The following is a 21,847-nucleotide window of genomic DNA, read 5'->3' on the forward strand; positions in this document are numbered from 1 at the left end:
CACTTGGCATTGAAAAACCCTCTCCCAGCCTTGTTATGATAAGTTATTTTCGTGATCCTGTTCAGGTAATGCTATGAACAATTGTATATTTCTCTGTGCACTTGCACCATCCTGGATCCATGGTACCACCGTCAAATAATCATTGCAAATTCATCACCTTAATACAGCAGTGACATTTTTCCTACGGTGTTGAAGTAGACAGTGCCTCCAACTGATGAAGCAATTAAATTCTGAGTATTCCAGATGTTGGCTCTACAGATATCCATAGATTTACAGACGTTCGGATTACGGAATTTCGCGTTCATGCAATTGACAAATTATGGACATTTTTCTATTTACGAAATCGAATTTCCATGTTAACGAAATTTTACACGGCACACGCCATGAAAGCATCAAAGAAGAAGCACCCAGGAGGATACGTCATCCATCCGCGACACTGTCACAGTATATCCCTACAGCTCACCAGTAACGCCTCACATCGCCTTTCTAGGCATTCCAACATGCAGATCGTTTGGTGAGTTCCCTTAAAAGTATGGATCCTTGCAGTCTCGAAAGCTTGAAATCTAGAATTAATTATTCGTCTTAAATTAGTTGTTATTCAATCTTCTTAACATTTATGTACTTTCTTATTATTTCTGATTTGTCAATATGTGAACAATTTTTGGTTAGGAGTGGGGTGGAATGATTGTCTAAAACTCATCCCTAAGTTTTTGTGTTGAATATAATGGGAAAATATTTTCTGATCACGAAATTTTGTTTGACTCGTGTTTTTTCCAGAACTCATCCATTTCTAAAGTAGAGGGAAGCCAGTACTATGCATGATGTTCTCAGGCTCATGTCTAATCTGACATTATCATGTTGGAGGACTTCTGACATCCGACTGATGACGTTCATGATGGTCATGGCCTTTCTTTTAGTGAACAGAAAAACACATTGTATCAGTTCAATACTGTAAAATACAGTAATTGAGAAAAAAAGGCAATCGGAGGGGTAACCATCTCGTAAATATTAAAAATGAAATGTTTTTGTTTAAAAGAGCCTGCGGCAGTGGCACCAGGTCAATGGCAATTATGAATGCCTATCATTGTTGGCACTTTCCAAGGAATAGCTCATGTTAATGTCCCACAAAGAGGTACTCATCAACTCCAGAGGGATGAAAGGATGATTCAGTACCTTATCGAGATATTAAGTTATTATCTTTAATGCTAGCTCTCTGTCTTATTGGACCCCTCACCCTCCAAAAACTATTGACAATGGCCATCAAAACCATTTGGAACAATATGACATGGTTCAAACGAATAACTGCCCACTGGAAGCATTTCTGAAGACAACAGATGAATAATTTAAAGAATGCAGAAATCTCTTGTCAACCTTAATTCACTGTGTTCCACTAAATCTTCTCATCTCAACTAATTTTTTTCATCTGCTTCCTTTTTCCCTTCCATAATTTGGCCACTATTGCATTGTTAATGTTGACCTTACATCTGATGTGCTAGATTATCACCTGCCAACTCTAGTTGGCAGGTGATTATCTAGCTAGTTTTATATATAGGATTTTTTACAGAAAAAACTTTTTTTGCCGTTGGTCAGTTCCATTCTTTGTCCAATTTTAGCTCAAAAGAGAATGCGTCCTGCCTTGAATCTCGTTGAAAATTTCACGCACAACGAGGCTGCTACAGAGAGCAATGCACATTATACCATCGGCAAGCCAATGTTTTATTCGTATATGTGACATTTAGTAAGATCAAGTGCAGATGCAAATGTAATTTCATTATTTGTGCAGTCATTGATGACCTGGCTGAGGCCATGAAATATCTGCACTAGAAAAGTCGCTCAATAACGGGAAGCTGATGAAGGATATTGGCAGTACCAGCTTCGCGCTCTGCCCTTGGAGCTGCCTGGCTACTGTTTTCATGCCTTCTTGACTGATAGCATGACTGAACTATTAATGGGGATGATATAACGCTCTAACGTTGTTCACGTCTCACAGCCGGAATACTGCCGACTGCTTCGCTCCTGACAAAGCGCTGATACACCGCTGGATCGAGTAGGATGGTCCTTGTGGCGAGGCTCTCAAAGTGGAAGATACCAAATCAGCTTCAACCCAATGGTGGTGTTTAGGAGAGCATTTATCTATGAGTATATATAGGCTGGCTGACAGATATGAAGTTATTCCTTCGGTGGTAATAAACAACAACAATAATAATAATTGTTACCCTTTGTCATACCACTTATGGGTGAAGTCTTTCCATACTGGATAAGTCGTGCAGATTGCTTGACCATACTCCATCATGCTTGTCAACGTGGGTTGATGACGAGAAGGCTCAAGGCCAGTTTGCTTGATGGTAACTATGACTGAGAATCAAACTAAAGTGGTCTGATTCATATTGCAATGGCCAACCATTGTGCCACCGTTACACTCGTATGCATAAGTTAACAGGGAAAAAAAAAACTATACCGTTTTTGTTACTGTGAATAAAATGACAAAATAACATTGCCACTTTGGTCAACTCGTCGTCTTGAAATTACGGAATGTACAAATCTAAAGTCTTAGGTATAATGGAAAGAAGGGTTTTGCTAATTGGGCGATCTCAGAATGGGTAGCAGGTGGCAATCCTAATCAAATGCCATTTTTCATATTTCGTGTGTTTAGGTCTGTTGTAGACAAAAAACGGCCTGCGATGAAACATGTCCTCTATTCCGACATGTGTAAAGAAGCTCATTCGCAGGGTACATTTTCATGATGATTTATTTCACGATAACATATTTACAGGCGAGAGTACGACTCACACGTTTCACAAGGCTATAACTACCGCAGTCCTGGTGGTTTCTAATAGAGTAATATCGAACAGTCTTTGTTGATGGTTTCTCCCATGTAGATCTCCAACAGTCGGCCCCGATGTCGTCCACCTGCAGTTGTTCTTCAGTCCCCAAGGAATCAACCCATTCGCGGGCCTCGCTCCCCCTTATATACCCCTACGGCCACGCCCTGGTAACTTCCAGCACTTGCCCCTGGTAGATTCTATCAGCAAACTCTATCGTCATCTACTTCCCTTCTCTTCGATGGCAAAGGTTATAGTGGTGTCAGTGTTGATGGGTGGAGACAGGTACAGGGTACTTTACGGGGGAAGGTTCGTAAAAGTCGTACTCCTGCGTTGTAAATACTTTATCGTGAAATAAATCATCAAGAAATTGGAACCTGCAAAGGAACTTCTTTACACATGTGAGTGTAAGCCTGAGTACAATCTCACGTGTTGTTGCTGTAGAGTATTTTCATTTTACCAGTGGGTCAATGAGATAAGGGGATGGTGATTAAGGTAGTGAGTGATAGGATGGGTGGGTCATTCTTGAGAGCATGAAAAAGTGCGTGAGTGAGGTTGACACAGTGAATGATCAGGTGATTGTGTGAATGATCAGGTAAATATATGACTCATGAGGAGGGAGAGGGAGCATTTATGTAAGTCATAGAGTAAGGGAAGTGGGTGAGTTCATAATGGAGTGAGTGAGTACCAGTTTATTTAGTTGAACAAGGCGAGAACTAAAGCGACCAGGATGAGTCTCATTTGCAAGAGAGACCTGGATCACCCAAATGACCATAGCTAAATAAACACACAGAGTTACAGTAATGAAAGCAAATATAAATAATACAAAACAACTGATGCGTCACATGGGAAATCGACGTAATGGAGTTAAGGGATGATAGAATATTTGAGTAAGGTGCGACACGGGTGTCCTCTGGCCCTTTCACGACTTAACATTTTTTTTGACTACGTAGTTTGAGACGATTTCCATGGATGTACCAGTAGAATCTATATCTGGTATAGATATAATGGGAGGCTGATCGATGCCCCAGTCCGGTCATGGTTTGGCTCTCTATTGTTAAACCATATTATGAATGCGGATGATCTGGTGATTACTTCCTACTCTAAGGAGAAGTTGGAGACACTACAGCTAAACATGGAGCATTCTCCTAAATTATGGGCCGTTACCATCAGCCTCACAAAAACAAATCACCTCCCTGGGTATTTTACATCATCAAAATGCTCCCCTCCCTCAATTCCCCATGTGTTTTGGGGCAGTTGTGGAGAGAGTGGAGATATTTCCGTACTTGGGCAGTGTGCTGATGACCAACTCTGTTTCAGTAGCCGAGGTCTCACTTCGAATCATTCGAGCGGCATTCTATTTTCATCAGCTGCTGAATACTGTGTGGAAGCTACCTGGCATGTCACTCCATACAAAACTTCATGTCTTCTGGACCGCAGTTATGCCCTCCCGTATCTCTCTCGAAAGGAACATCTGCACTGGGTGAAACATTTTGGTTAGCCCACGATCTATCCAGGGTTTAACCAGACTGGACTTTGTGAGGAGCTCAGATTCCTGGAATATCTGGACAAATGCCCATCTGTGGGCTCCTCCAGCAATCGAGGCTGCGTTGGTTGTGTCATGCAGTCCGGATGCACAGCCACGGCATCCCCAAGCAGCTTCAATTTGGCTGGATAGATGGTGCTAAATGGGCGTGGTACGGGCTAGAGAAGAGATGGACTGATGTGGTACAGAAGGATGTGGAGCTGATTGGACTTATTGATGACTGGTATCAGCAGTGTCACGATCGGCTTCTGTGGAGGAGGTTCATGAAAAGCGCTGCTGGGGAGGTGGAGGCAGTCGCCCTCCAGCAACAGCATAGGGCAGAGGAGCAAGGCTCAAAACAACGAGCAGAGCGCCAAACAACTGACACAAATAAAGTTGGCACAGTGGGGAGCACGGCTGTTGCATCTGCCGATCATTTTCCTCAGTCAATCCATGGCACCTGCGTCTATTTACATGACCTCCTGCCAGCCAGTCTTCGACACTTCACGTGGCCTCAAAATGCACTGAGAATGGCACAAGTGCTGTGGTGATACTCTTTGGTTATATTGGATGAAGTCACGTAGGTAAAAAATAAAATAACAAAAATCACGACCTTTCGGCCACAACACAAGCGGCCTTCATCAGGTGAAGGGACGAGACTGTCTGGAGGACAGCAAAAGCTTTAAATCTGCTGTGGTGATGTCACCGTCACTTAGGGGTGAACGACGGTTGTTCCGTTGTTGTTGTGCGTGTGTGCACGGACGTATGTACGCCTGTGAGTCTCGTGTATGGAGAGAGAAAGAGAGGCAGCCGTGCGTTGTGCTGGCCTGTGTGCCATTCTGAGCTTCATAGGCGCTGCTCACTAACAGCGCTTGCCCCAACATTCTGGTAAGGCTATACGGCGAATGATTGTCGCTGTTGTGTGTGTGTATGGACGTTCACCCCCCTCCCACCGCCCCCATGTGTGCAGTTTTAGGGACTCATTACGCCCCCTCCCGACAAGCAGGCCAGCATCCAAACTAAAGGTAAGTGACAATAAAAACAGATTTTTTTTTTCCATTTAAGTAACTTTATGTTTTGCTCACAATACAGTATTTATTACATTGTTGCATGCAAATGTACGATATTTTGTCTTACATATGACTTTGACAATGTTTCCATGTTTTGCTGAACCGTGATAACATCTTTAAAAACTTACAGTATCTGGATTTAAATACAGTACACTATTGTATTCAGACTTATGAACCGTTCGACTTACGGACAGTTCTCAGGAATGGAACCGATAAGTTGTATTATTCGCTAACAGCACCTTCCATTGGTATGGTTGACTACATACAATGCAAAGAAAGTTAAATATAGATACATATATATTGTACAGCACTTTCCCCAATAGTATGTTGATGTTCTATGGGGTATGTTTGTCTTTCTGAGTAATGTTTTAATTGGGGCGGTGTCATTTTCACAATTTCCCCAATGTTTTTACATTGGCCGACTTGCGCTTCAGCAATTTTCGCACCCAATGGATAAATCTCTTCTTCTTCTTCTTGGGCTTGGTGGTGGCAGAAGTGGTGGTGGAAGCTGTGGCAGCGGCGGTGGAAGGGGCATCGGTGGCATCATGGTACATTTGAGACACGGCGCATTTCAATTCTTTCAGCTGGCTACTGAGATGAAGGTTCTCTTCATGCAGCCTCTTTTCCCCATGCCACATGTCCTCGTGACGCACCAGCTTCCCGCGTAGCCTAAACTGTTCCTGGCCTCTCTGCGGATCCAGGAAGTTCAACTCCGTCAGGTGGGCGTGCAGCGACCTCCGGAGATCTTTGTTTTCACAGCGCAGCGACATTTGCCGCTGTGCTGCATTGCAGTCTCGGAGAAAATCCGCATGGAGAGACTTGCTCTCCCTGCAAGGCACTCTCGTGGACTCCAGCTCCAACTGGCACTCTTTAAGCTGTTGAACCAGGCTCCTGTTCTCTCTCTGGAGAGTCTCTCGGTTCTCCATCAACTCCTCCTGCTGCTGCTGTAGCTCCAGACGGAGCATCTTGTTCTTCTGACAGAGCTCCACATTCTGCAGGCTCATCCTCTCCGTAGACAACGTCGTGACCTCATGGTCAAAGTCTGAAATGGAAAGCGTAAAAAGAAGATAAATGAAGATCCCCATCCCAAGCATGGCCAAGACCAGAACGTCAACGATCAGCAGCACCATGCTCAGCTCGTGTTGATGGCACGCGGGACGGAAGGAAGTGTGAGACGCGTCACGAAGGGGCGTGTTATTTATACAAACGTCATTACCGGATGTGACGTACGCTATGACGTAAAGCCATCCCTGCCCACTTATTGGCAATCATTGCCCATCACGTGACTCGACAGCCCCGCCCCTAACCGCGCAGCTCCTCCCCCATACTCTTCTTCCGCCTTCCCCACGTGACGCGAAGCGAGCCAATCACGCGAGAGGCGGCGCTCGGTAGGCCCCGCGTCCGCTTCCCGCCATTCTTTCAATGGGCGGCGGCGCGCAGGGGGGGGGCGGTGGGGGCGGGGCCGAGTTCACTCCACGTCGCGAGTCGGGAGGAGGAGGGAGGGGGAGGGGCCAGGAGAGACGAGGGGGAGGGGCCAGGAGGGACGAGGGGGAGGGGCCAGGAGGGACGAGGGGGAGGGGCCAGGAGGGACGAGGGGGAGGGGCCAGGAGCGGGAGGGTGGGGGCCGTGGCGCCGCTCTTGGGCCGCGAGGCCTCCCCCTGGGCCCGCGGCGCCACGCGGAGACCGCGACAGCAGCAGCAGCAGGAGGTGGTGGTGGTGTTTGTGGTTGTAGGCACGGGAGAGGTGGTGGTGGTGTTTGTGGTTGTAGGCACGGGAGAGGTGGTGGTGGTGTTTGTGGTTGTAGGCACGGGAGAGGTGGTGGTGGTGTTTGTGGTTGTAGGCACGGGAGAGGTGGTCACGGACAGGCGGTGAGTGCCGGGTGATGGAGGGGGGGGGGATTGCAGGGTGAGTGAGTTAATGAGGAGAATTAATAGGTGAGGAGGGTGAGTGAGTTGAAGGGTGAGGTGAGTGAGTGGGTGAGTGGTGAGTTCACGACAGGGAGATTGGGGCTGAGTGAGTGAATGCAGCGCACGGTAAAGATCCCCTGAGAGCATTCGCAAGAGTTGGACATTGAGTGCCGCTGTCAGGGTCCACACGCAAATTACTCACTTGGCATGATATACAAATTAACCATTGTAAACGATAACTTTAAAAAAAGTACGCTATTAGTCAGAGCTAATGCGATGTGCGTTCAGCATATTTGTAGCACGTTAACCAACGTCAACATCGTCATTTAGAGTAACCATTAGTCCATACGTGTCACTTGATAATAGTCCCCGGGTCAATCACAACTTTGCCGTGCGTGCAGGCTTTGTCTCTGGCTGCTCGCTAGGGCTGCGATGCCTTTCCATGCCACAAGATGACGTTCATTGCTCCTTCCACACCGCGACAATATTTACTGCAGTGTTCTATAACGCGGCAGTTGCGTTGCTGAATAACACCGCGTTGTGTAAACTCCCTCGTTACAATGACTAATACAGGGTAAAGCACAGTCCGTGATAACAGCGTGAGATGCGTGTGTCGGCTGAACAAAGACCGAGGCGCGTGGGGAGCATCAGGAAGCATCCAGCAGCATCCCAATGCCTCGTGTGACGCTGTGCCCAGGCAGCCGTACAACCGCACATTCCTACTCGCGCGACGTGGTTCTGTTGACTCAACCACTTAGCATCCGCGTTATAAAACGTGTTCCCTAATACATCCATCGTGCTATATCCAAATGGCGTTATGAAAACAGCGTTGAGGCAGAACGAACTCTATAAACTTTTTATTTTACCAGGTGAGACCCCTCTGAGCTATGTGGCTGTTTTTCAGAAGCGACCTTTCCACAAATGTGTGCAGTGGTTAATTTGCTTAACAGCTTTACACCGAACTCCTTGCTTGTGGTTAAACATGTTTGCGACTTTGGTGATTGAGAACTATGCAGATTTAGATTTATAGTAACATGTACTTGGTGTGAGATGAACTTCCAAACAATTTCCTTTGCTCAACATCTTGGAATTAATGTCTTTTTAAATGGTCAGCTTAAGTGATTCCGTGATGTTTATGTAACTTGACCATTAAGATTATCTATGGAGCACAATTATTTCAGTATTATTTTTCATAAGTAAACTTTAAACTGAACCCATATGTGATATTATATTGCCTGATTATTTTAATTTTTAATGTAGTCTACATGCTCTTCTGGGGATATTACCCCACATTTACCACTCATTGATGTTCCCTTTGACATTGGTAATTGGCATTGTCACACCATAGTAATTCATGGGCAATTATGTAATTCGAGCAGGTATTTTTAGGACACTCACCCATGGGGGACCATTTTCAAATGTATTGCCTTAATTTAATAATACAAATAATTTATATATAATTTGACAGTTCTTATAATTGTATTGCAGAAACATCTGTGTGTCTCTCTGTGTCGTTCTCTCTGTGTCTATCTCTCTCTGTGTCTCTCTCTTTGGGTGTCTCTCTTTCGGTGTGTGTTTTTCTCTATATGTGTCTCTCTCTTGTGTGTGGCTCTGTGTGTGCCACTCTCTGTGTGTGGATGTCTCTCGGTGTCTGTGTCTCTCCTTTTCTACGATCCGGTGTTGTATGTATATGCAAATTCCACCTCTTGCTCCGCCCACTTACTCTTGGGTTGAGCTTATCTCAAGCCTATATGACTTCGTGTTTCAGCAGCTTACTCGCTATATTTTTTCACCTGATGATGGTTGCTTGTGTTGCGATCGAAACGTCGTGATCTATTATTTTTTCTACCTACGTGACTTTACAGAAAGAACCAAAGAGTATTGTGATTGTAATTTTTATTGTGATCGTTGTGGTGGAGGTGGTGATATTGATGGTGGTGTTAACGATAGCGGTGATTTCGGTGGTTGTAATGGTGGTATTGATGGTGGTAATGGTGGTTGACTATTACCCCTCTCGTGTCCTTACTTCCACCACCAGGTTTAAGAATCTGCTGGTGTCTGTGCTGGGGGTGGACGTCTGGATATCTGTGCGGTCTGGAGCGGTGGACAATAGACTTCTGCAGCTCAACCAGGTGGACGCACTGGGCAGGGGGCAAGATGGTGGTGGCCTTAGAGACCCACTTACTCCCACAGAGAGCCATAGACTCACTCACAGAGTACACTCGCACAGAGAGCCAAAGTCTCACTGACACAGAGCCATAGGCTCACTCACATGGAGACACATAGACTCACTCACACAGAGAACCATTGATTAACTCATTGTTTTTTTCGGTAAAGTCACGTATGTAGAAATACCATAAAATTATATTAAAATAAATCAATCACGACGTTTCGACCGCAACACAAGCGATCTTGTGTTGCAAGATCTTGTGTTGCAAGATCGCTTGTGTTGCGGTCGAAACGTTGTGATTGATTTATTTTAATATAATTTTATGGTATTTCTACATTAGTGACTTTACCGAAAAAAACCAAGAGTAATTTATGCAGTCACGAAAGCTATAATTCTTTATTAACACACTTCTACGGGGAAGTTACCTTTACAATTCTGTACTAAACTAATTGCGCCCCCTTACATTTTCCTGCCCCTCCCTCTTCTGCTGCTGCCGTGCCCCTTGCTTTCTTCGGCCCCTCCCCCTCCCCCCACCTCTACTACTTATTTTAAGCCTCTGTCTGTTCATCCCTCCGGCCCCTTTTTTCTTGCTTCTCTGTCCGTCTTTCCTCTTCTTACCTCTTGTGTCCCTGTATATGTATTTCTGCTATCTTATACCTCGTATTTGTTCACTCTGTCTATGCTGGTATGTTCAACCCAGAGGATGAACACGAAATTTAGCACTCTTCTGAAATTCGTGGTCTGCCAGGCAAGTGTCTAACTGTGTCGTTGGCCGACTGGTATTGCATCACGTAAATTTTTCTTAGGTTTGTTGAATTCTCGTCTCTCATCTTCTTGTTGTATTTACCTCCGTGCAGTTTAGGGCTCTCTATGTGTTGCGTTGATGTCACCATATGTGCTATTTGTTTTTTACACCTGATGAAGATTGCTTGTGTTGCGGTCGAAACGTCGTGATTGATTTATTTTAATATAATTTTATGGTATTTATACATACGTGACTTTACCGAAAAAACCAATGAGTAATTTATGCAGTCACGAAAGCTTTAATTCTTTATTAACTATTGATTAACCCACACAGAGAACCATAGAGTCACTCGCACAGACTCGCACAGAGAGACATAGACTCACTCACGCAGAGAACCATATGCAGTATATCCACGTTTTTTATGTAATGTGTTTTGCTTAGCGCACCCCACACCCACTATAACGCGAGTAGCAGTGTAGCACATGACGGACTGCTCTTATGAGTGGTGTGGGTGTTGGCAGCATTGTTCTGTATTGCTGGGAGCTGATGCTGTACCGGTGCGCGCTGTGTTACGTGGCGTGTCATCCTCTTCCTCAGCCTTTGTTCCAGCATCTGTGTGTAGTGTCATCTCACTCACTCCCTTATAGTTTTCACTCACCATATCTCCCTTTCACGTCCTTTGTATGTATATTGATGAATGTAACGCAATTTTTTATTATTATTTGGCTGCTATAAATTTCCACGTCATAAGCCACTTCATTCAGCTATAATTTGTGGCCAGTTCGCTTCTGATAAAGAAGCTAATAGCTTAGAGGGCTTTACTTGGTAAGATAAAAAATAGTTTATTTTTTGGTGATTTGCTTACCTTTCCTATACTTTGCACTTCGATTGTGTTTTTGCATCGTTTGTTCTTGTAACTTTCTGTACCACCCCAACTGGAAATCTGTGAAAAAGGGCTTTTTAGATTCCTCCAGTATAAATAAAGATTATAATATAGATCTTCTACATATACACAACACATTTAAAATAAACATAGAAAACAGTGTACTGTACTCTCAATTAAAAATAATAATAAAAGTTTGTGCTGAAACGGAGCCTCCCCCTTTACCGTTATTCCTTGTAGAAAAGTTTTCTGCTTCACGTAAAATAGCTTTAAGCAGCAATTTTCGACAACGCAACCCCCACGTTAAGCAAGGATATGTGCACAAGCTTGTGTGCATGTGTGGGTATGCGTATCATTCGGTAATTGTATAGTGTTTCGCGTATTACGCGATGAACTTGACAACACCGGGACCGATTAACTAAACTGGTTTTGGGCTAACCCTAGGTCGACTCAGCCTCCAACGAATACCTGGTGCGGTGTGTAAACATCACTACTCGGGAGATAAAGGCGGCCAGGTATGGTGCTAGCCACCCACCTCATTGTGTACCGTGCTGGCTTTCATAGGTGCTCGCTAAAGCACTTGCCTCAAGAGTCTGTTGAGGTTATACAGACAACCTTTGTCTTTGTGTTTAATGTTTTAATTGGTGGTGGTGTAATTTTAAATGTAATTTTTTTTATGGCCGACTTGCACTACGGCCACTTCTGGACCCAACAAATAAATATGTTCCTCTTCTTGGTGGCAGTGGTGGTGTATATTTATAGAGTGCCTTCTCTCTTGACATAACAAGCACAAGGTGGTGACAGAATGGAATGATTTAGATGGCAGCGGTGTACAAAGATTGAGGAATGAGTGACAGCGATAGACGGTGAAGGGATCAGAGAAGAGTAGGGACGAGAAGGAGTGGAGGCTTAAGGGGAGAGAAGAGGTAGAGAATGGGAAATGGAGAAGAGGTGGGGCTTTATGAGAGGAATGGAAGAAGGTTAAATAGAGGGACCATAAATGAGATGTGGCACAGAGAGAAGGAGGGACAGAGAGAGACAGAGAAGATTGGGAACAAAGAGGATGAGAGAGGACATGGAAGGAGATGAGAGGCAAAATTAGGTAGGGCAAGTCCATGGAGAGGTTTAAAGACCAGCGACAGGTATTTGAAAAGACAGCGGTAGTGAACGAGAAGCCATTGGAGTTGAAGGAGGAGAGGCAAAGTGTGAGAATTAAAGGGGAGATTGAAAATAACTCGTGCAGAAGAATTGTTTAATTTGTTGGGAGGGGAGTGAGGAAACCAAGAAGAAAATTACATTTGTAATTAGAGGTAGCTCTTTACATTATGAGACCTCCTTTGCCAGTAACAAGATATAGGAATAGGTTTTACCCTTTTAACTGGCACAAAAACTGACACCTTTATTCAAGGCATCATGTTTGCAATAACCACAACACAAGCAGTCAAAATGCAAACAAAAAAGACAACTCTGATAATAATATGCACTGTCCTTGAATTTGATTGGTCCACACCCGAGACGGCTTTCTTTAGAGCCTAGTCTCCATTGGTGTTGGACCAGAAGACGCCAAAAGGCATACTTCCGAGACGGCTTTCTTTAGAGCCTAGTCTCCATTGGTGTTGGACCAGAAGACGCCAAAAGGCGTACAACTCAAAAACAGCGCACTATCAGAGTATTGAGGGCTCAGAGTGAGCATTTACATTATGAGACCTCCTTTGCCAGTAACAAGATATAGGAATAGGTTTTACCCTTTTAACTGGCACAAAAACTGACACCTTTATTCAAGGCATCATGTTTGCAATAACCACAACACAAGCAGTCAAAATGCAAACAAAAAAGACAACTCTGATAATAATATGCACTGTCCTTGAATTTGATTGGTCCACACCCGAGACGGCTTTCTTTAGAGCCTAGTCTCCATTGGTGTTGGACCAGAAGACGCCAAAAGGCGTACTTCCGAGACGGCTTTCTTTAGAGCCTAGTCTCCATTGGTGTTGGACCAGAAGACGCCAAAAGGCGTACAACTCAAAAACAGCGCACTATCAGAGTATTGAGGGCTCGGAGTGAGCATTTACATTATGAGACCTCCTTTGCCAGTAACAAGATATAGGAATAGGTTTTACCCTTTTAACTGGCACAAAAACTGACACCTTTATTCAAGGCATCTTTGCAATAACCACAACACAAGCAGTCAAAATGCAAACAGAAAAGACAACTCTGATAATAATATGCACTGTCCTTGAATTTGATTGGTCCACACCCGAGACGGCTTTCTTTAGAGCCTAGTCTCCATTGGTGGTGGACCAGAAGACGCCAAAAGGCATACTTCCGAGACGGCTTTCTTTAGAGCCTAGTCTCCATTGGTGTTGGACCAGAAGACGCCAAAAGGCGTACAACTCAAAAACAGCGCACTATCAGAGTATTGAGGGCTCGGAGTGAGCATTTACATTATGAGACCTCCTTTGCCAGTAACAAGATATAGGAATAGGTTTTACCCTTTTAACTGGCACAAAAACTGACACCTTTATTCAAGGCATCATGTTTACAATAACCACAACACAAGCAGTCAAAATGCAAACAAAAAAGACAACTCTGATAATAATATGCACTGTCCTTGAATTTGATTGGTCCACACCCGAGACGGCTTTCTTTAGAGCCTAGTCTCCATTGGTGTTGGACCAGAAGACGCCAAAAGGCGTACTTCCGAGACGGCTTTCTTTAGAGCCTAGTCTCCATTGGTGTTGGACCAGAAGACGCCAAAAGGCGTACAACTCAAAAACAGCGCACTATCAGAGTATTGAGGGCTCGGAGTGAGCATTTACATTATGAGACCTCCTTTGCCAGTAACAAGATATAGGAATAGGTTTTACCCTTTTAACTGGCACAAAAACTGACACCTTTATTCAAGGCATCTTTGCAATAACCACAACACAAGCAGTCAAAATGCAAACAGAAAAGACAACTCTGATAATAATATGCACTGTCCTTGAATTTGATTGGTCCACACCCGAGACGGCTTTCTTTAGAGCCTAGTCTCCATTGGTGTTGGACCAGAAGACGCCAAAAGGCGTACTTCCGAGACGGCTTTCTTTAGAGCCTAGTCTCCATTGGTGTTGGACCAGAAGACGCCAAAAGGCGTACAACTCAAAAACAGCGCACTATCAGAGTATTGAGGGCTCGGAGTGAGCATTTACATTATGAGACCTCCTTTGCCAGTAACAAGATATAGGAATAGGTTTTACCCTTTTAACTGGCACAAAAACTGACACCTTTATTCAAGGCATCTTTGCAATAACCACAACACAAGCAGTCAAAATGCAAACAGAAAAGACAACTCTGATAATAATATGCACTGTCCTTGAATTTGATTGGTCCACACCCGAGACGGCTTTCTTTAGAGCCTAGTCTCCATTGGTGTTGGACCAGAAGACGCCAAAAGGGTAAAACCTATTCCTATAGAGGTAGCTCTGTTAGATCCACTTCTATGGGTGACTGTCTAATACATTTGCGGTTCATAAAACAGTGCCCCAACCACTGCGCCACCATTCCCCACGCGAATTTACACACACAGATACAAAGATCCCCCGTGTAGCCCGTATAGCCATAACAGACTGTGTGACCAAGTACTGTGAGCGAGCACATACGGATTGGTGGCCAGCACCACGCCTGGCCACCTTATCTTCAGAATGGCGATGTTTACACATCGCACCAGGTACTCATTTGAGGCTGAGTCGACACACAATAACACAAAGACAAAGATCCCCCATATAGCCTAAACAGACTGTTGTGAATTGCTATTTGCAAGCACCTTTGAAGGCTGGCAAGGCACACGAGGGGGTGGATGGCCAACACCACGCTCGGCCGCCTGTATCTCCGCCTGTATCTCCCGAGTGTGTGGCTGAGTCGATACACAGATGTACACACACACGCGTTTACACACAGTATCACGTGTAAATGTCACAGGGACTTTATCACCACAAATAACTGTCAGCGCGTGATTTTATATAACAATTTTAAGGATTTCAACTGCACGGCCGTGCATACACCTGTGGACCCCTAAGTCGTATGTGCTGTGCAACTTTAGGACTTGTAAATATTCCCATGCACAGATCTTCTCGATGCGATTATGTTTTTAATTTAAGAGGATTATCATCGTTAAAATTTTTCCAAAGGTGCGTGTGTATGTATAAAAAGGATTTGATCAAGACTTGTCACACTAGACTTTCGCGACTACAATGTAGAATAGCAATGCATGGTGCTGTTTTTGTTTTATTTTAATTACTTAGATTTGCTCGGGGAGGGTACATGCGGAGTGTTTTTGTATCTGAATGTGTAAACGTAGAAATAATTAACCGACTGCTTAATTAGCTGATATCTATCTGCTTCACCGTTACACTCAACGGGAAGTGAATTACTTGGTTCATTGAGAACAGGGACATACTATTTGTAAGGGTTCAACACGACACTTGTGGCAAAGCAGAGCTCTAGGGCTGAAACCAATCAAACCTCCACACCCTCACTCTCTGACAATTCGCCTGTCGTGTTTACTGCTGTGGATTCATATTCTGTATGTAGTTTTTGGTTTACATGTACACGATTGTCAAATACCACACGCATGCATGTGAGCACACAAGCAATAAATAGAGTTATATTCTTGGTTCTTTCGGTAAAGTCACGTAGAAGGGAAACAATAAAATAATAAAAATATTATACAATACAATTCTCACGACGTTTCGACTGCAACACAAGCAATCATCATCAGATGTGAAAACAACAACAATAAAATATGGTTGTGTACACACCCACACACATATATAAGAGAAATGTATACATCGACACGTAGAACATCTTAACAACTCTTATTAAATTTTGATTTAAAGCTTTCGTGACTGCAGGGATTCATATTCTTGGTTCTTACCAATATATACACTGCACCAACTAAGGCCGGGTCAACCTAGGGGTAGCTCAGAACCACGCATGGCCGCCTGTGTCTCCCACGTGCTGACGTTGATGCACTGCACCAGCTAAGGCCGGGTCATCCTAGGGGAGGCTCAGTACCGTTTCATATGTTCGTCACTGATGTTAGCCGTGAGTGGACATTCAACTTGGGCATCCTGGTTAGTGACAATGCGCTGACCATTCTACTACTGCTCCGCAAACAAGCAATTTATATAGAGACATTTGGTATGTCGTTTTTTAAATGCACGCTATATATACATACCCCTTTCAATTATAGGGTGCACATGTGCGTGTGGTTTGTTCACCCGTGTGTGCATGGTGCATGTGGTCCTTTACACGTGATCATCATTTTTGCAACTGAATTAAGTCTCGAGACTCCCCTTCGCACCAGTGCCGGACGATCCTAGTAGCACAAGTAGCTACAAATGATACGGGCCCCGCACTTTCAAGAACCCCGCGCGAAATGCTTTCAAGCTATCAATTCCGGTCCAGCGATTCTGCACTTGCTCTATTACTATCATACTATACTGCCTTCAACTTTTGTGAACGACTGGGTGTTTAAGTTTAGTGATTTGTCGTATTATCTTACTGTATAGCAAATGAAAAAATACAATAACTTTACTATGCAAGTTAAAAATCTGTGTTTTAATGTTTAGGTCTTTTTTTATTTACGGCCCCTTTATAACATTTGCTACAGGCTCCGCACGAGCTTAATCCGGCACTGCTTCGCACACAAGTGCACTCGCCAGAGACACCGCAGTGCTGTGGCAACTTCACTATTCCCACATTTCGCTTGACTTCCTATGACAAACGCCAATTACAATTTAGCTAAAGCGTGATGTAAAGCCATTGTAACGCCTGCCAGGGCTTCATTGCTCACTCGATATTTTCCGCAAAGCTGATGGGCCAGCTTGGAGTAGTAGGGGTGATCGGCATAAGGTACTACCACTAGAGTACAAGATACGTCTTTTAGTAATAATCCTATGCGATTGTACTCTGTTCTTCCATCTTATAATCATATGAAGATGTTTATAAGCAAGAGGGCACAGTACTGCGACATGGATGTGGCGTGATCAAAATTATTCCTGGAACATTGTTCCGGAGTGACCCGGCTGAAATAAATCAATGAGTGTCGCCGTGAACACTAAAATATCACTGAGTTCAGCAATTTTGCCGCCTATTTTACAAAGTAGATCCGTGGTACGTGAGCACAGCAACGAAAAAAACAGACAAAACCATCAAGATTGCAGATAACGAGTCCAAGGGGTATTGCACAGCTAACGAAACGAGGTATTTGATGGTCGTTAACGAGACACAGGAATATAAAAAACGTAGAATGCGTTATTACTGAAAGATGAAACAGACGAATAACTTTGGGTAAGAGTGCGGGTGCTACTGCCCAGAAGATATAAGTAGCTTTGTCTCCGTCATATATGCGTATTTATTCATAAAAACATAATTCTTTTTACAGAACCCATTGTCCCCACGTTATTCTGAAGCGCATCTTATCAGCAGAATTGATTCAGTACAAGCAAACTCTGGACAGGTTTCGACATTCAGTATCCCATCAGCAGAGTTAGGGTGGCTTGAATCATCGCTGGGGAACTTCCAGATGGTAAAGACAAGGACCGTCCCTTGAATAATATGTATCCTAGTTCCATACAAATCTGTTTTAATACTTAAACAGAATGAGCATGAATTATATGAAGCAGACATTTCTTCGTAATTTAACTGTGTGGAGCCGGTCGCCACCTGGTGGACACACAACGATTGCATGTTGGCTGGGCGCTCATTCTCTGCTGCTGTCCTCAATATCCAGAAATCCACTTTCCGTGCCATCCGAGCTGTTTACTGCCTGTCATTTAAATGTGCAAATAACAATAGAACCAATCACAACAGAAACATCAACGCAGGCTGGATACAAATACGTTTAACAACACAAAAAGGGTGTGCATTGCTGGTGCACAAATCTATTTTCACCGAATTTTGACTTCAAACTTTCGTGACTGCAGGACTTAATATTCTTGGTTATTTCGGTAAAGTCACGTAGATATAAAATAAAAAAAATATGAAGACCGCTTGTGTTGCGATTGAAACTTCGTGGGTTTTTTGCTTTTATTATTTTCAATTTATTATTTTCAATTTATTATTTTAAATACAAATGTTCCTAAAATTTACTATTTATGTATTTATGTTCTATCTACGTGACATTACCGAAAGAACCAAGAATACTATTTTCACTGATTCTATTGTGAAATCTTTTGTTTCCAGCCTGCATAATTTATATTTGTTATGATTGGTTTTCTCATCATTTACAGATTGGGTTACTGTTGCCTTTAGCCAACCGTCAATGGGGTCACTATAGTGTAAAGGTCATCTCCATATATGGGGTTGCCAGAGCCATATAGCAAGAGAAAGTATTGATGACTGTCCTGCACTGATGAGTCCTAATTAGACGAATCCGGCCCATAGTTGCCTTTGTCTCACTGCTGCCTGTTGCTGGGACTGCCACCACGTGTCCTCAACTCTTTGAGTCTGTGGTCTAAACGACGACATGGCCACAAATTCAGTTCTTCTGAGCTGGTGGTCTAGATACGTTTGAGAGCGTGTAAACATTCATACTGCACACATCTGTATGATTCTGCATCTAAGACGACTCCCTGTACCTTCCAATGCCGTGAATCCTACACGTGGAGGGTGATGGTGGTGACGATGGTGAAAGTGGTGACGGTGGTAATGATGGTGTGGGTGGTGACGTTGGTGACTGTGGTGACGGTGGTAACGATGGTGAAAGTGGTGACGGTGGTGACGGTGGTGACGATGGTGACGGTGGTAACAGCGCTGACACTGGGACGCCTGCACGGCGCGACTGCCTCTCAAGGGCAAGGCTGGGCCACTTGGTTTGCGAGGAATGCAATCCCCTTTGCATTTCTAAAGGGCACCCCCAGTGGCAACGGTTTCTTTTTTTGCACGATAAGGCGACTCAGCATTTCACCTGCAAGTGGCTTTGCTCTGCACGTAGGGGTGCTGATTGCTCGATGTAAAATGCAATTGAGTAATGTCCGATTATCACGGTTGGCTAAGCACGGTGCGAAAGAAGTTCGACATACAAGAATCTTATTGCAGCCTCGTAATTTAATAACACACCGATCCACATTCTCGCATTTAGCCACAAACACACGCGCGCAGTAGAGCACACCCACAGTTGAGCACACCCACAGCTAGACGATAACGCGTGCTGCTCTCGAGTTATCTGCTTTCATCTGGCTCTCGTGATCGCCGGCCTTGCCTCGTCACAGCTGCTGTGGAGTCGCCTTTGTGCAGAATATAAATAACAACATAGAAACGCATACAGCCCCTGTCTACTGATCTATTTTATCATCTGTAAAACAAGTAATCCTGATTTGTTTACAGATGTTTTACTAACTAAAAGTCTATCCTACCAAGAGCGGGTGAGTGAGCGGATGGGTGTGAGTGGGTGAGCGGGTGAATGTGTATGGATGGGTGGGTGAGCAGGTGAGTGGTGAGTGGGTGGGTGGTGAGTGGTTGGGTGGGTGTGTGAGTGAGTGGGTGAGCGAATGGGTGGTTGAGCGAGTGGCAGGTGTGTGAGTGGGTGGGTGAGTGAGCAGGTGGGTGGTTGAGCACTTGGGTTGGTAAGCGGGTATGGTTGGTGGGCGGGTGGGCAGGCGGGTGGGTGAGAGTGTGAGTGGGTGAGCGGGTGGGTAAGCAGATGGTGAGTGTGTGAGTAGGTGGGTGAGTGAGCGAGTGAGCGGGTTGGGTGGGTGAGCAGGTGGGTGGATAAGCAGATGGCAGGTGTGTGAGAGGGTGGGTGAGTGAGCGGGTGAGTGAGCGAGTGAGCGGGTGAGTGAGCGGGTGGGTGGGTGAGCGGGTGGGTGGGTGAGCAGTTGGGTAGGTGAGCGGATGGGTTGGTGAGTGGGTGGTGAGTGTGTGAATGAATGAAGGAATGGGTGGATGGTGAGTGGGTGAGTGGTTGAGAGCGTGGGTGAGCGAGTGAATGGGTGGACGAGTGAGTGGTGAGCAAATCGGCGAGCGAGTTGGTGAGCCAGTGGTGAGTGGGTGAGCGGGTAGGTGGATGAGTGGTGGGTGGGTTAGGGGGTGAGCGGTTAGGTAGTGAGTGGCTGGGTGAGCGAGTGGATGAGCGGCTGGGTGAGCGAGTGGGTGAGCGAGCGGTTGAGTGGGTGGGTGGTGAAGGGGTAGGTGAATGGGTAACTGGCTGGTGGGTGAGTGTGAGGGTGAGTGGGTGAGCGGGTGGGCGAGTTGTGAGCGAATGGCAGCGCTGCTCGTGAAGCTGAGTCTCTGTGAGTCTCTGTGTAAGCCTCCGTGTGTCTCCGTGTCTCTGTGTGAGTCTGTGAATCATGAGGTGAGTTTCTTTGCGATTCTTTGCGTGCGTCTCTGTGCGAGTCCCCGAGTCTCCGTGTCTCTCCCAGGACCCCCTGGATGCGTTGAGGCAGCGCTGCTCACGTAGCTGTGAATCTCTCAAGGCGGAGTTCTCCATCGGAGAGTCTCGCGTCACGTCCCGGACTCGCACCCAGGAGTCCTGCGCCCAGGAGCTCCTGGATCTGCCCCACTGCCAGGACCACTGCGTGCATCTCCACGGCAACCGCCGTAGCAATCGCTGCAACCAACATCACCGCGATGGTCACCGTAGAGACCGCCATGATTATAGCAACTTCCATCGCCATAGCAGCAACCACCATCACCGCAGTAATCACCGTAGTTACCACCATCACTGTCAGCAACCACAGCGTAGCAACCACAATCAGTCTAGCAACAACCACCATCACCACAGCCACCAATATGGCAACTACAACACAGCAATCACCATCAACATAGTTGCAATGACAGCATAGAAACCACATTCACTCTAGCAGCAAACCACCATCACCACAGCAATCATCGTAGTAGCCACCGTCACCAAAGCAATCACCATAACTGGAACCCAATAGGAATGAGTCGTTATGTTGATGATGTTGACGATGATGTTTTTGTTGCTACAAGTTGCAAATCAACTTTTTTCTAAACTCAAATGAAGAAACACCATCTCTACCCCCCCCCCCCCCCCCCTTTCCTCACGCTCAGTTGCATAGCGACGCCGTGTGTGCTGTAAGTACCAATAATAAACACCGAGTTGTCTCCAAAGTCCGTGTCTCCGCGATCTCTCTCCCTGCTATACTAAGGTTTTTAATTTTTGCCCCCCTGATTCTGCTGAAGATTTCCTCTTCATACTTCCTCGTCTCCTTGTTCTCGAGTGCCTCCTCTTCTCATTGCGTTCTGGATGTCCGTTTTAGTTTTAGTCGTAGGTTGCATAGTACCAACCACTGAGGCATGGACAGTCCTAAACATGGGATTGGAAACTGCAAAACAGGGAGTGGCTCTTCTTTTGAATAAAACAATGAATGCGGTGTGGGAAGCTGCGAATCTCAAGTAACGGTGGGCTCACCTCCCCATTATCGGGAGTCAGGTAATGGTGGCTTGGTCACAGGAAGATGCGCTTGAGAGTCTTCCACTCTGGTGGTGGGTGTCCATCTCGGACCCCATTAAAACCGACAGTGGCCTGGTTTCAGCCAGCTGATGAAAGTTGTAATAAATAATTTAATCATCACTTGCAGTTGGGGTTGGCATCGTCCCCCTCTCCTACTTATGCCCATCCATCCTGGGTTTAACCAGGCTGGATTGTGAGCTCACATCACGTGAGCTCTTCCGACGGGCAATGCTTGAGTTGACTGGGTCATCTAGCCAACATACCCA

At 45.2% G+C, this 21,847-nt stretch overlaps 1 long non-coding RNA gene across 2 annotated transcripts; it reads left to right on the forward strand.

Moving 5' to 3' along the window:
- Nucleotides 1–7,042: 7,042 nt before the first annotated feature.
- LOC142923034 (uncharacterized) lies at nucleotides 7,043–21,238 on the forward strand. 2 transcript variants are annotated; one of them, XR_012940482.1, is made up of 3 exons: nucleotides 7,043–7,124; nucleotides 9,363–9,456; nucleotides 20,527–21,238. It is a non-coding gene; the product is annotated as an uncharacterized LOC142923034 (long non-coding RNA). The 2 variants fall into 2 exon arrangements; XR_012940483.1 differs by lacking the exon at nucleotides 7,043–7,124 and adding an exon at nucleotides 7,197–7,285.
- The last annotated feature ends 609 nt before the right edge of the window (nucleotides 21,239–21,847 follow it).

Source organism: Petromyzon marinus, unplaced genomic scaffold (assembly GCF_048934315.1).
Source record: "Petromyzon marinus isolate PM22_M1 ecotype Great Lakes invasive population unplaced genomic scaffold, UKy_Petmar_22M1.pri1.0 PM_Scaffold_25, whole genome shotgun sequence".
Lineage (NCBI taxonomy): Eukaryota > Metazoa > Chordata > Hyperoartia > Petromyzontiformes > Petromyzontidae > Petromyzon > Petromyzon marinus.